This window comes from Homarus americanus, unplaced genomic scaffold (genome assembly GCF_018991925.1).
Source record: "Homarus americanus isolate GMGI-L3 unplaced genomic scaffold, GMGI_Hamer_2.0 scaffold4060, whole genome shotgun sequence".
Lineage (NCBI taxonomy): Eukaryota > Metazoa > Arthropoda > Malacostraca > Decapoda > Nephropidae > Homarus > Homarus americanus.
The window spans coordinates 9,847,665-9,861,739 of NW_024746161.1; the positions used below are offsets into that span (position 1 = coordinate 9,847,665).

General features: G+C 41.6%; 1 protein-coding gene across 4 annotated transcripts in view; it reads right to left on the reverse strand.

Annotated features, from left to right (window-relative positions):
* The window catches only part of LOC121879104 (myoferlin-like), a 43,561-nt gene extending 30,640 nt beyond the window's left edge, over positions 1 to 12,921 (reverse strand). For 3 of the 4 annotated variants that reach the window (XM_042385618.1, XM_042385617.1, XM_042385616.1), the window contains exons 1-2: positions 12,884 to 12,919; positions 11,947 to 12,078 (exon numbers count right to left, since the gene is read on the reverse strand). The gene's annotated coding sequence lies outside the window, so the exon portion shown is untranslated. Of the gene's footprint in view, positions 1 to 11,946; positions 12,079 to 12,881 lie in introns of all 4 variants that reach the window. The other variant, XM_042385614.1, reaches the window with a different exon arrangement.
* Positions 12,922 to 14,075: the final 1,154 nt, after the last annotated feature.

Consider the following 14,075-nt stretch of genomic DNA (forward strand, 5'->3'; position numbering starts at 1 on the left):
GACCTCCCGACCAGACGGCATCGCCAGCTAAGCAGACTCTCCCATAGGAGGCAGCCCAGCCAGCACTCACTGGGCCTACGTCAGGGTACACGTGAGTCTTGTCAGAACGTCCTAGGGTGAGTTACCTACTGTGGGAAGTGTATTCATTCAGGTGTGTCCGAGAGTCAGTGTCAAGTAACGTAAAGCATAATGTGTTAGTACCCCGATATAATAGTGATATTAACGTGTCCATGTCATTGAGTGAATTAATAAATAGTTGTATCGAAGAGGTGTTTAACAAGTTGTCCCTTTAAGAAGTAATATACGTGTATTGACATACGAGATAAGATAAGCGTAGTGACGCTGTGCAAATAACATCCAGGCCACGCTACCAAGTTTCCTATCTTTACATTCCTATACTCTATACTCTCTCCTATATATATATATCTTCCTCTTCTCTGTTTATTCTGTCTCATTACAATGGTGGCAGCGAACTATGACGTTAACCCACGCTCCCCTCGTCCCTTGTTATTGGTAACAGTGTACTTAACGTAAACCCATGCCTTCCCTCGGTTAGCCATAACACCTGGCTCGTTAGTTCAAAAGTGCGTAATAAGAAGTTCCTGCGTAGTAGCGTGAAAAGTGTCCTAGTGTGTCTCCGTTACAGCTCAAGTAAATGTCTCTCGTCGTGGTAGGCGCGAATTTTTACTAGAAATATGTTCAGTGCTTAACGTAATTTCTCAGTGTCACCCGCTATCTGTGGCATTCTCAGTAGCCCAAGTGCAGTTTGATTGTTGGTCAGTGTTGAATGTAGCCATTGTGTTTTAGTGATGAAAGCGGTGTCTGTACTAACTGTTATAACTTAACATGTCTTTTAACCTACATCCTCCTCCCTGTCCTAATCCTTACCTCACCCTCCTTACCCTTCCTCCCATCCCTGCCCTGCCCTGCCCCGCCCCTCCGTTCCGTGCACCTCCCCGCCCCGCGAAGCCTAGGTCTGGCCCGATCAACCGCGCCTCGGCTCCTCCCCACCTCACCCGCAACGCACCAGCCTGGCTGGGCCTGGCCAGCCTCGCCTCGCCCCGCGCCGCCCCGCCTCGCCCCACCCCGCTCGGGTGACCTCACGTCCTTCTGACCTGCCCCGCCGCTTGACCACACTAATCCCCCGTCTTTTGTCCCGTAAGCTGTGTGTTGATGATGATGGTTAATATGAAGTAATATTGCGATGAATGCAGAGCTTCACTCAGTGTATTTTTATGCTATTATGATTTGTGATGTACTCTTTGACGCGCAGTGATAAATGATATTTAGTGTAGTGCGCAGAGCTTCACTCCCCGACCCAGCCTGATGAGAACATTGTCGTGACGGAAATGATAGTTGCCAAACATTGACCTATCGTATAAAGTAAACTTTTTTTTTTGCGAATGCACTTCCAACTAATCCATCACCCCTTTAGGATTGTTTCTCTGTCAAATGTCACACACAGTACCACCCATGGCCAGCCGGACGTCAACCACAGTACATACGAGCAGAGAAGAACCAGCATGATGAAAGCAGCGTGATGAATGCAGCGTGGTGAAGGCAGCACGAAACCCACCACACACCACGTCACTTCTTTCAAGTCCTCCCTTGGTATAGGATTAAGAAGATTTTATATTTTTCTACTTTAGGAAGTAAGGAGTGTGGAATGGATCGCCACACAACGAACCCTGGTGAGCCCAGCCAGGGAGGGATTCACCACTGTGGAAGGTGTAAGACAGGACGGTCTTTGGTCTCGCCGACACTCACGTACGGAGGGCGAGCCCTGGTCCGCGGAACCTGCCTTACAGTCATCTAAGGAGACGACAGCCCAAACAGTGGACCGGCTTTCATCCCGGCCGGAGAGGGCCGGCGGCAGATGAACAGAAAATCGTCTGGAATATGTTGAAAATGATGATGTTGCAGAGAAGAAATGCAGATGAAGCAGAAAAATTCATCTGGAATATGACGGAAAACGAAGATGTATAAAGAAACTCAGATGGAGCAGAAAAATTCATCTGGAATATGACGGAAAACGAAGATGTATAAAGAAACTCAGATGGAGCAGAAAAATTCATCTGGAATATGAAAATGAAGATGTATAGAGGAAGAACGCAGATGGGACAGAAAACTCGTCTGGAAGAGTATAGAAACCAGGAGGAAGTGAGAAGAAGTCAGAAGGTGTGGAGAAACGACCTACAAGGTGCGGTATGTGAAGAAAGAAGACAGAAGACAGAAGACAGAAGATGTGCTATGTGAAGAAAGAAGACAGAAGATGTGCTGTCCTGACATCACAAGAAAGCCGATGATGAAGGACCAACCGACTACAGCTGCTGAGCTGCCGCCATCCCCTGTTTTTCAGATACCAGCCGGATGGAAGACGTGAGCTATGCCGGACCCAACTAATGTACTGATGTTGTTGATGTATAATAAAAAGATATCAATCCCCTAATATGTGAAGTAGGAACATTTTTTGTGTATTTTGAAGTATTTTCTCTGATTTTTGTTGATGTTTACTACAAAGAATGTCTTTTTTTAGTCTCACTTTTTTCTATGAGTTCATTTGATCAATGTCTTGGACTATGAAACACGATGTTGTAGCTATATTACTGACTGAGATGAATTATTATTTTGACATGGGCTGATAAGGAAATGTAACACCTGCTATTGTTTGTAGAATGTGATTTGCAAGGTTGCCTCGGACACTATGCTACATATGAAGGATTTTTTCATTCTATGTTCACTTGCTATGTTTCCTTTTTCTCCTGGCATAGAAGCTTTGATCTTGGCGGGAGGTATAGTGAGCTTTGTCAGATCAAACTAGCGCCAGTAGAAAAACATACACCTATGAGATTGTTGTTTGTAAATGTGAAACTATGTTATCGCCCCAGGGATTATCTTTGACACCACACGTGATGTTGCTGTCTATATGTGACATCAGTCTCTGTGATGAAGCTTTGGTCTTGGCGGGAGGTGTAATGAGTGATTGTCAGACCAAACCTTACAGCCCAGAATTATGTCACATATAACAGCGAGTACACCACAGACCTCGTGGTACCACCACATTCCGGGTTGACACACCTCAGGTCGACCCAAGGGACTTGACCTCGCCCGCTAATGACGTGAGCCGGTGACCTACAACCGCACCTAGCCAAGACACCTGGCCAGGACCACACCTGCACACAATTATCCAGATCAAACCAGTTTAGTGTTAATTGTTAGAGGTCAAAAGCCGGCTGGGCCGACCCCATATAAAGGCCCTACAGTTCCGTCCGCGGGCATTATCTTTATCATTATCATTCTGGTCAGACTGATTCTCATTCTGGACCCTGTCATCTCTCTCCCGTTCGGGTCGTCACTCGGTTCACTAAGGAGAGTCACGCACGTCCCCTCCCCAGGTCGGGAGGGAGACCTCCCGACCAGACGGCATCGCCAGCTAAGCAGACTCTCCCTGTGATGAAGGCAGCCCAGCCAGCACTCACTGGGCCTACGCCAGGGTACACGTGAGTCTTGTCAGAACGTCCTAGGGTGAGTTACCTACTGTGGGAAGTGTATTCATTCAGGTGTGTCCGAGAGTCAGTTAACGTAAAGCATAATGTGTTAGTACCCCGATATAATAGTGATATTAATGTGTCCATGTCATTGAGTGAAGTAATAAATAATTGTATCAAGAGGTGTTTAACAAGTTGTCCCTTTAAGAAGTAATATACGTGTATTGACATACGAGATAAGATAAGCGTAGTGACGCTGTGCAAATAACATCCAGGCCACGCTACCAAGTTTCCTACCTTTACATTTCTACTCTCTATACTTCCTATTCCTATATATATATATCTTCTTCTCATTGTGTTTACCCTCATTACATGTGTGTGTGTGTGTGTGTGTCTGTGTGTGTGTGTGTGTGTGTATAACTCTCCCTTGTTTTGGTTTCCTTCTGATTCATTCATTTCCTGGACTCATATATTTTTCTCTTTCCAAAACGGTTCCCTAATCTGCCCACTACTACACTCATCTGTCACTATACCGGAGTACCTTAAGCCTCGGTTCTGGGTCCACCTCTCTTCCTCTACATAACTGATCTGGTTAATTCTTCATCCCTCCCAGCACCACAGACTCCATTACTGATGACACTAACATACATACATACATACATACATACATACATACATACAGTACATATACCCAGTCATCTCTTTCAGCATACAACTAAAATACCTTCAACACAGATCTAGAATCATAATGCAATGGGGGTTTAAAATAAGCTGATTACTTACAACACAAACAACTTTTGTTTCGTAAATAAGATCATTATCAGCCTCCACTTTCTCCCATTCAGTAACAGGTCCATTATATACCAGCCACCAATGTCGCTTGTCTTGGTCTAACTAAAAGTCATTTTTAGCTTGTCCATAATTTACCCCCGTACAGAATTGATCATCGTGTGGTGGCTAAAGAGAGCTAGTTGAATTAGATCTTATTTACCAATCAGAAGAAACAAAATAATCTTAAGGGAGTTTTTAATCCATATTTTGCTTCATAGCTTTACGAAGAGAGTTATTTTAGATGGTTATTTTGACGTTAGAGCCTCTCAGAATCCAAACTCTATACCCCCAACGGAGCTAATGAGAGTTACCCAGTGTCTAGAGAAGGGAAGCTCTTGTTAGTACCTTTCAGAACTATGGCTAAGAATTATTTCATAACTCCGGCCTTGTTACATTGATCATCTCTTACGTAAGAAATATATATAACAGTAATTTATTATCTTCACAAAATTTAGATTATTACGGCATTTATCTTATATAACTTCCGGTACACACACACACACACACACACACACACATACATACCATGTGCTAGTGTTGGTCTTATCTATAAAAAAAACTATACACACATTTCCTTTAAATACAATATTCCTTATTAACAATTATTTTAAACTTAAACATTCATACACAAATGAGTTTTAAAGTATTTTCTGTGTCGTATCTTTGTTCAGTTAGTGTTGTGTTGTGTTGTACAGTTATTATTGTATTGTGTCATGTTGTGTCGTGTCGTGTTGTGTCGTGTTGTGTCGTGTCGTATCGTGTTGTGTCGTGTTGTGTCGTCGTGTTGTGTCGTGTTGTGTCGTGTTGTGTTGTGTCGTGTTGTGTCGTGTTGTGTTGTGTCGTGTCGTGTTGTGTCGTGTTGTGTCGTGTCGTGTCGTATCGTGTTGTGTCGTGTTGTGTTGTGTTGTTCGTGTTGTGTCGTATCGTGTTGTGTCGTCGTGTTGTGTCGTGTTGTGTTGTGTCGTGTCGTGTTGTGTCGTCGTGTTGTGTCGTGTCGTACACCCGTCAGTCCGTCACACACTTTCCAATTATGTGGCTACTTCAGTGATGACACGTGTATAGAATGACCTACTTATCTTTCTGTTTCCTGCGAGCACACACACACACACACACACACACACACACACACAGATACTCACTAAAACACTTTCGGTCGGTAACGTCAGTTTTTGGGACTTTCCATCTTGCGTTATTCTCACCGAGATAAACAAAGTGTTGCTATATACACCGTTACTATTTATTTAGAGCATTTATAGTTAATCTAGATATAACTTTTTCTCACTTTAATAACAACTGTAATTATTGATAAAAAAGTTTATCTCATTAAATACAATATTATTTTAGTCAGAGAAAGATGACATTGTACTCAAAAGGGTTAAGAACGTTTACGCAATTTATTATTATTATTATTATTATTATTATTATTATTATTATTATTATCATTATTATTATTATTATTATTATTATTATTATTATTATTATTGCCCCCAGGCCCTGATGTGGGTCGTTGACCTGTGCCCTGGTGGGCTAATCCCCGTAAAAAAAAATATCAAGGGATTAACATCATACTCAATGAGTTAAATACATCATACTCGTAGCGTAAATTCATAGTATACTCAAGGTGTTGATTACATCTCTTACTCAGTGAGATAAAATTCAATGTAATAATATTCAACAGGTCATCATCGTACTCGAAGGGTTCAACTAGGTGTTTCAACCAATCCTTAAGTTTAACACATGCCAAGTCTTCACTATTTATGGGGAAAGACGGCAGCTCACCTTTTAGTTGCCACGCGGACGTTGTCAGGTGAGGGCGTGTGTAGGCGTGGCGCGGGTGTATATGTTGGCGATCATGAAGGCGTGTGTGTGTGGGTGTAGCACGGATACAGGCATGTGTGTGTCTGGGCGTGTGTGTGGGTTTATGGTAAGTATGTGTTGTGTCTGGGCGTGACTGTGTTTATTTCACAAGACACACATGCTTTCCTGGCCTTGCCCCTCCCGCCACCCCAACTAGAAAATTGCAGTAAATAGTTTCGTAAAAATACAGATCTGTAACCTTGTGCAACTCATGAGAAAGTGCTGTAACTCAAGGCTGTACCGAGTGTAATTTTTCTATTATAAGATTGTAATTTGTATTTATTTTGTTTTGTTCTTAAATCAGGGAAATATACAGGTAGCTTACAGGTAAAGGTTAAGAATCAAGAATGGGTACAGAAACAAGTAAGGTTACAGAAAGAAGTACAGGTCCAGGTAAAGGTACTAACTCAGGTACAGATACAAGTACAGGTACAGTTAATGAGATCTCAGACAGTTAGCAATACACAAACACGACTTAAATTTCACTTTATATCACGTCTTCTCTTCACACACACACACACACACACCTCGACCTGAGAACACAAAGCGTTACCACCACTACCACCATCATCACCACAATCACCAATACCACCACCATCGTCACAACCCTCACTACTGCCACACAAACATTACAACTACCACCACTACTACTAAATCCACCACAACCACTGCCACCACCACCATCGCACCAAGCACAAATAACAACCATCACCTTACAAAATGCTATGACTTGTATGTGAGAATGAACAAGTCTCATAACTCCCAAACTATTACCACAACCCACAATAACTTATACCATAAACGCTCACAAACCACTAACCTAACCTAATGACCAATTGTGTGAGTGTGAGGTACCGTATTTCGAGGTCACAGGTGGCAGGAGTATTTCTTAAGACAATACAGGATGGACGAGTTCTTCATGGTGCAGGCAGGAAGGTCTCGTGTTTACAGAAGATCGTCGTTATTATTATTATAGTTTTATCGTTATTAATATTGTTTTTATTATTTTTTGTATTATCATTATTATTTTTAATTATTATTCGTATTATTATTATTATTATTATCATTATTATTATTACATTTATATATTTTGTCTTTCCGATAAAACACCTCACCGGCATACTCGCTTATTCAGCCATTCAACATTAGGGTGAGCTGCGAGGGTTGTGTGGTTAAGTGACACCTGGCGACTGTTACTGGACAGGAATACCTTTATCTTAGGTAGCTGTTACGATACCACCTCACACACACACACACACACACACGGTCCAACCTTTTCTCACATCACTTATCTACACACTCTCTCTCTCTCTCATTTTTTTTATTTATCTTACTTTTTCTCTTCCCGCTCTCTCTCTCTCTCTCTCTTCTTATTTCTTTTACCTTTCTCTCTCCCTACTCCCTTCATTATATTTATTTTACTTTCGTCTTATTATTATTATTATTACTATTATTATTATTCATTTTATTCCTCTCTCTCTCTCTCTCTCTCTCTCTCTCTCTCTCTCTCTCTCTCTCTCTCTCTCTCACACACAGTAACAACAAACCACCAAATAATTGCAGCAGGACCGTCACCACACAAGAATAGCCAAACGAAATATTTACCCACACATCGTCCTTGTCACCTTGACTTTAAAAGCTCCCTGGTCTTATTTTGTTCATTCTTACTCTACGTTCTCGGGGTAAAATAGATCACATGAAGATTAGGAACCCCGGACGATTTCATCCAAACGCTAACCTAATCCAAACCCATACCTAATCTAAACTAACTCCACTTACCAGTACTCTAAACTAAACTAATAAGATCTAGCCTCACCTAATATAACCTAAGTTAATTTAATATAACCTTATCTAACATAAACCTAACTTAAACCTAATCGAAACTAGCCTAACGTAATCTAACCTAACCTAACCTAACCTAACCTAACTCCTCCAGAGAGCGTTATAGTTTGGTTACTCAAGTGAAATAAGCTGGGGGCAAATCTTCGCGGGATCGAAAGATTTACTCTCAAAGATTCCCTAGTCAGACTATATCCCAGCTGGTAGCGTGAGAAAGGGATTTAAATATGTCCACGTGATCCCCGACATAGAGATGGGTATACAAGTTATATAACGTTAGGAAGGTGTAAATTTTGTCTCTGAAACAAGACAAATTTCGGCAAAAATACCAACGATACCAAAAATGGCTTAAAAATCGTTCTGATGGACCACTTATCTACAGTTATGAGGAGGAAATGAACTTACATCACTGATAATCTAAGCTCTGAAGATCGGTCACTCAGTCACTGTCACTCAAGAACTCAGGTATAATTGGATGCTCGCTTGATACGTACTCATATAAAGTTTGCCAGCAGATACAACCAACTTGTGTGGTGCATTCTTACACATACGGAAATCAAGAAAAAACGCACTTATTTATTGACTTATGTTACTTAATAGTGTTTTAAGACGAAAACTTAATACATGCATGTCTACATCGTCTTAAGACTCTATAAGTAATTCCATTCTGCACTTTAGCCAGCGAATATGTGGCTTTGCATGACAATCTAAGCCACCCGTTACTAGCCTAGTATTAAACTTTCACAGGCAATACAAAATTTTTAATATCATAAAAACGGATCACCTGAAGACTCACCACCCCAGTCTATTTCACCTTAAGATTATTCATCCTAACACTATTTTGGGGGGTTAGGTTAGCGTTAGGGTGGTTAATCTTTAGATGAAATAAGCTGAGGTGGAGATTCTTCAGGTAATTAAAAATAACTTATTCCTCCCATCAGCTCATAAAGCAAGCAAAAACGCAAACAAAACAGATCCTATGCAATGGAAGGCGACGTGTGGCAGGCATCAAGAGGCTAGGCAGCGTGTTTAGCCTAGCCTTCGCTCCTGTGCAAACAAACCGAGGATTATCACACCACTCCAACTCGGTGACTGGACGTAATAGCACTGGACGAAATAACCTTGAACGAAATCACACCAGTTTAAGTACCTTTAATTCTTTAGTCCGTTAGTTGCTAAAGTTCGGTTTGGTAATGTTAGGTTAGGTTTTTGTCTAGGTTAAACTAAGTTAGATATGATTAGGTTTAGTCAAGTTAGCTGGAATTTTGTCTTACGACCGAAAGATAGATGAATTTAGGAACAAAAATCCGAAAGGAAGAACCAAATGAGAATAAACTACAAAGAGCTTTAATGCGTGGGGAGGCAGGACATCATCCTTCGTACAGGACTCTGGAAACCAGTGGGCGGGGCGAGCGGCCGCACTGGTCAGTGCAAAATAATGTAATACTACTGTAGATACATGACAATAAATAATACAGTTTTAACCATCACCACCAGGGGTGGGGAGCATATTACACACGATATATTTGAGGAAACTGGAAAAGACATGTACTGTAGTGACTTACATTAGAACATAAGAAATTAAGGAGTCTGCAATAGGCCGGTTGGCCTGTGCATGGCAGCTCCTGTCCAGTTACTTCCACTCTATCACCTGCTTGATAAGTTAATTACAACTTCAAAACTTGCAGCTGGAATGTTATAGAATCTTTCCTGTCCCTCTGAGTACACCTATAGTATATGCCGAGCAGAATGGCATATTGGAACAAAATTTGGGAACACAGTGTCTGGGCTTGTTTAGTCAACAAAGACGGCGGCGCCGAGCGCGCGGTAGCTGCAGGGATATGACGTTATACCGCCTCTAAATTACCTTGGTCTCTCACTGTATGTCAAATACAACTTTAAAATATTAACAATAATTCTCTTGTTGCACATCGCTACAAAACAACCTCATGAAACTGAGTACGGAAGTTTTAAACCTCCTAAACCAGGGGTTCTCAACCAGGGGAAACTGATACTAATATGGAAATAATAAAGGATTTTCAGTATTATATGCATATTATTTGGAATGCACTTTTTGAGGCAGACAATCTTGGAAAGGAGGGGGGAATGACATTCTGACATATGGTGAAAGGGGTGCATGGGGCAAACAAGGTTGAGAACCACTGTCCTAAACAGTCATCTTGTCATTCTTCAGTTTGTATTGTGACTCAAATGTTTAACGTTGTAACTTGTAACCCCTCCAACCGTGATCAACTGATGACGTCATAGGTACACTGCTGTCTATGCAGCTGGGGCCCCGATGCCCTTGACTGTCCCAGGAGAGGGCAATATACATTGTGAAATTTCTTATCTTAATTTTTTGAGTAAGATCAATTTTCGTTTGTAATCCCCACGCTCACCTCTTCCTCTCACCCAGGACATATCAGATAAACACGCGAACTCCCTATCACGCAACAGATAACTACACACTTATATCCTTAAATATTTTCTCTTGTATTTTTTCTTGTAATTGTAGGGCCTTTTAGGGTCATCAAATGTATAGAAACACACAGTTTATTATTATTACACACCGCACTGTTCCTTCACCTTCGTCACCCATCCCATCCTCTTGACTCACCTCAACCTTCTCCACCACCACTTCCACCATCACAACTCCCACCATTACCCCTAGCACCATCTCCCACTAGCAACCTACATCATAACCAGTACACCCACCACCATCACCACCCCCACCATCAGCACAACCATTACCATCACCACCCCCACCATCAGCACAACCATTACCATCACCACCCCCCCCACCATCAGCACAACCTAATCCACAAACATTACCACCATCACCAGCATAACCACGATCACCACCGTTATCAGCACAACCACCACCACCACCACTAGCACAACTTCAACCAATAAAACCAGCAGCATAACCACAATGACTACCACTAGCACAGCCACCACTAATACCACCTCCACCACCCCAGATTCACTTCACCTCTAACACACCCTCAGCAGCCCTATTCGAGTCACAACAAATTCCCTCACCCCCACACACCTGTCCTTCGTCAGTGTCAAAGCCATTCTTACAGTCTGTGCTAGAGAGAAATCGGAAGGTGGAGGTGGAGTCAGCGCCAATACTGAGGTCACTATTGTTTGTATTAAGTATACTGGGTACAGTGTTTCTTGGGGACTGTTGTTGTTACGACCTGTGCTGGAGAAACCTCATTCAATAAACAATGTTATATCCTGTACCTCAATCACCCGTCACCGGTGAAAGAATTCTTACTACAGTCATTTAGGATTACTTGATTTACAGCCATACGATGTTGGAAGCCTCAAACAATACGAAGATAAATATCTCTGGTTCCTGCTCAGACGTTGTGGGTCAGTGACCTTCACAATCTAACTCTATATTGGCACCCACAAGGCGGAGGTCCCTGCCAAATATGACCACTGAAACCCCAGTAGTTCTTCCTGTTGGTGCGGGAAGGTAAACAGACTGGGGTAGATGATTTATGTATTTTATGCAGACGGTAATGAATAAATAGTAGATGTGGTTACAGTTTCCATAAAACCCACTACGCTGTACATCAACACCTCACACTGCGGTATTCATAAATTGACATGTGTTTTCAGTTCAACAACAAAGTGCAATACCACACTGGACTCCATGGAGACGCCTTCATGTCACAGTCAGTGTAGGCGCAGCTAAAGGTCAGCCGGAGCTCGGAGGTCAGTGTCAGGACAGTGTAAGGGGCAGCTAATAAGTCAGTGTATAGACTCACACCTACAGGCATACTGTACTCTAAACACTGCATAAAGTACTGTACGTGATGGGAAAGATTCAATATATACAATTAAATAGAGTAAAAACGGTCAAAATGTTGAAGTAATATTTAACAGGTAAGGAACTTAAACAGTGTAGGGAACTTACCGTGTGTTAACGATGGTTACAGTAAAGGTAGCGCTTCGCCTTGTGTGATGTTACCCGGTTGTCCTCAGCTGCTGCCTGGCATCACTGTGTCTCACACCACTGCTCGCCACTCTTTTCTTCCAGTTATGTTTCCTATTTGTTGGAATTTGTTTGTTTAAAACAATTATACAAAGAAATTGTGTATAGTGATTTATGTTCCATAATAAAAAAAAAAAACTACAGTACTGTATATTCGTTCGTTTGGTTTAAGTGTTGTTTCAATCTTTGTTCACGGATTATCTGGACATTTTTCAAAGATTTTTTTTCTATTTTTGCCTCATTTTACATAAAAAAATATATACGTATCTGATTTATATTCTCTATTACTGGCCTCAGTGGGTCACTCATTAACCTTATTATCATATCCTATAATTCTTGAAGACAATCCACAATAATCCTGAACCACAACCATCAATATGTATTTGTCTTCCACTGAATCCTTTCCTGGCACTCAAAGATGATAGTTTTTTGTTTTAAAAATCCGTGAGTATCAACGAAAGTATACAAAAAAAGAACATCCTACAGCTAAAATTAAGACAGTCGTCAATTTTTTCTCTTACCACCGCGACACCTTGTTAACGTTCATATATCCACGAACAAAATCTACATTCTGTACATATAAACATGTATATGAATATACCAGAAAAAGCCTATTTGTATTGATGAAATGCATTAAATATTACAACCTCGCCTCACTGTCAAAAATAAACGCGTATTCACAACGAGAAGTGAAGTGCCCCCATCAACCACAATTCATAACCCAGCTGTATAAACAAAAGCGGATAATCTCTGCAGATTATATAACGAGCTCTTTCCCATGCACGTTATTGTGTATCTGATGAACGACTTTAAATGAATCGCTGAGTGATAACAGACGGGGGAAGGAAGGGACACACACACACACACAACACCCGACCCTTACACAACACGCCACCGAGACACACTAAGGTAAAAATATCAACCTTACCCCACCAGGCCACCACCACCAAGTCCACCCTACCATGACGGAAGAAAATGGGAACCACTTGCCGCTTCCTGCTGCGGTAACTAAATTAATAAAAGAGAGAGAGCGAGAGAGAGGTGATATTTGGGCTTGTGTACAGGATGATGTTGTGGGGAACGAGTTGTTGGGTTCACACTCAGGATGGGATGGAGAAAGGAAACTCACAATGTGCTCTCTGTATACATATTGTATTGGATGTACAATGGAGCTTGGTGCTGGGAAGTGGCAGCGCACTTACAAGCGTGATGTAGAGAGAGCTGGTTGGTGAGGGTGCTCAGAGGAGGACCAGCTTGTGGGTCGCCATGCTCACCGGCGGGAGCGAGGGCCGCCAGGCAGGAGGAGGAGGAGGAGGAGGAGGTGTCGCTTGCTGGTTGGTGTAGGTAGAAAAGAGATAGGTCACCACGAGGTCAGGCCTTATATAGTGGAGGTAGGTGTGGCTTAATAGTTGACCTCCGTCATGTAAGGCGGCGCTGGTTGACCTAGACCACGAGGCATACACTGGGGAATTCGCGGGGTCGGCTACTCAGCAACAAAAGTGTTTGTAGGGGAGGAATCCACTACAATGTAAATTCTAGGAGAGCGGGACCGGACTCAGGTTGTATGGGGGGGGGGGGTCCACAGTTGGACCAATAAGTGTGCATATAATATACATAAATTTTTAAAAGTACAGTACAGTAATAAAAAATATGTTTAATAGGATAGGATAATAGAGTACTCCGATAATGCAAAAACAACGTGCTGGTCTTTTACTAATAATTATGGACTATATAATGTACAAGATCTGAATATTTTCAAAGAAAAATTTATTAAGACTGTATAGATTGCACACTCGTCATTACTATACTTCAAACCACAAAAGTTAACACAACAGATCTTAATGCAGTAAATCAATGTAACCACAAAATTTAACACAATACGATATATTAAGGTTAGTTACCATAATTAACACAAAATCAAAGCAATTAAAAAAAATCAGGATGTTTAAATAACTGAGCAAAAAAACACTAGCTGACGCTGTTGCATCATCCAAAATACAGTATCTCCTAATTCCTTCTGCCTTGGAGGAGCTAAATCAAAGCTAATTATC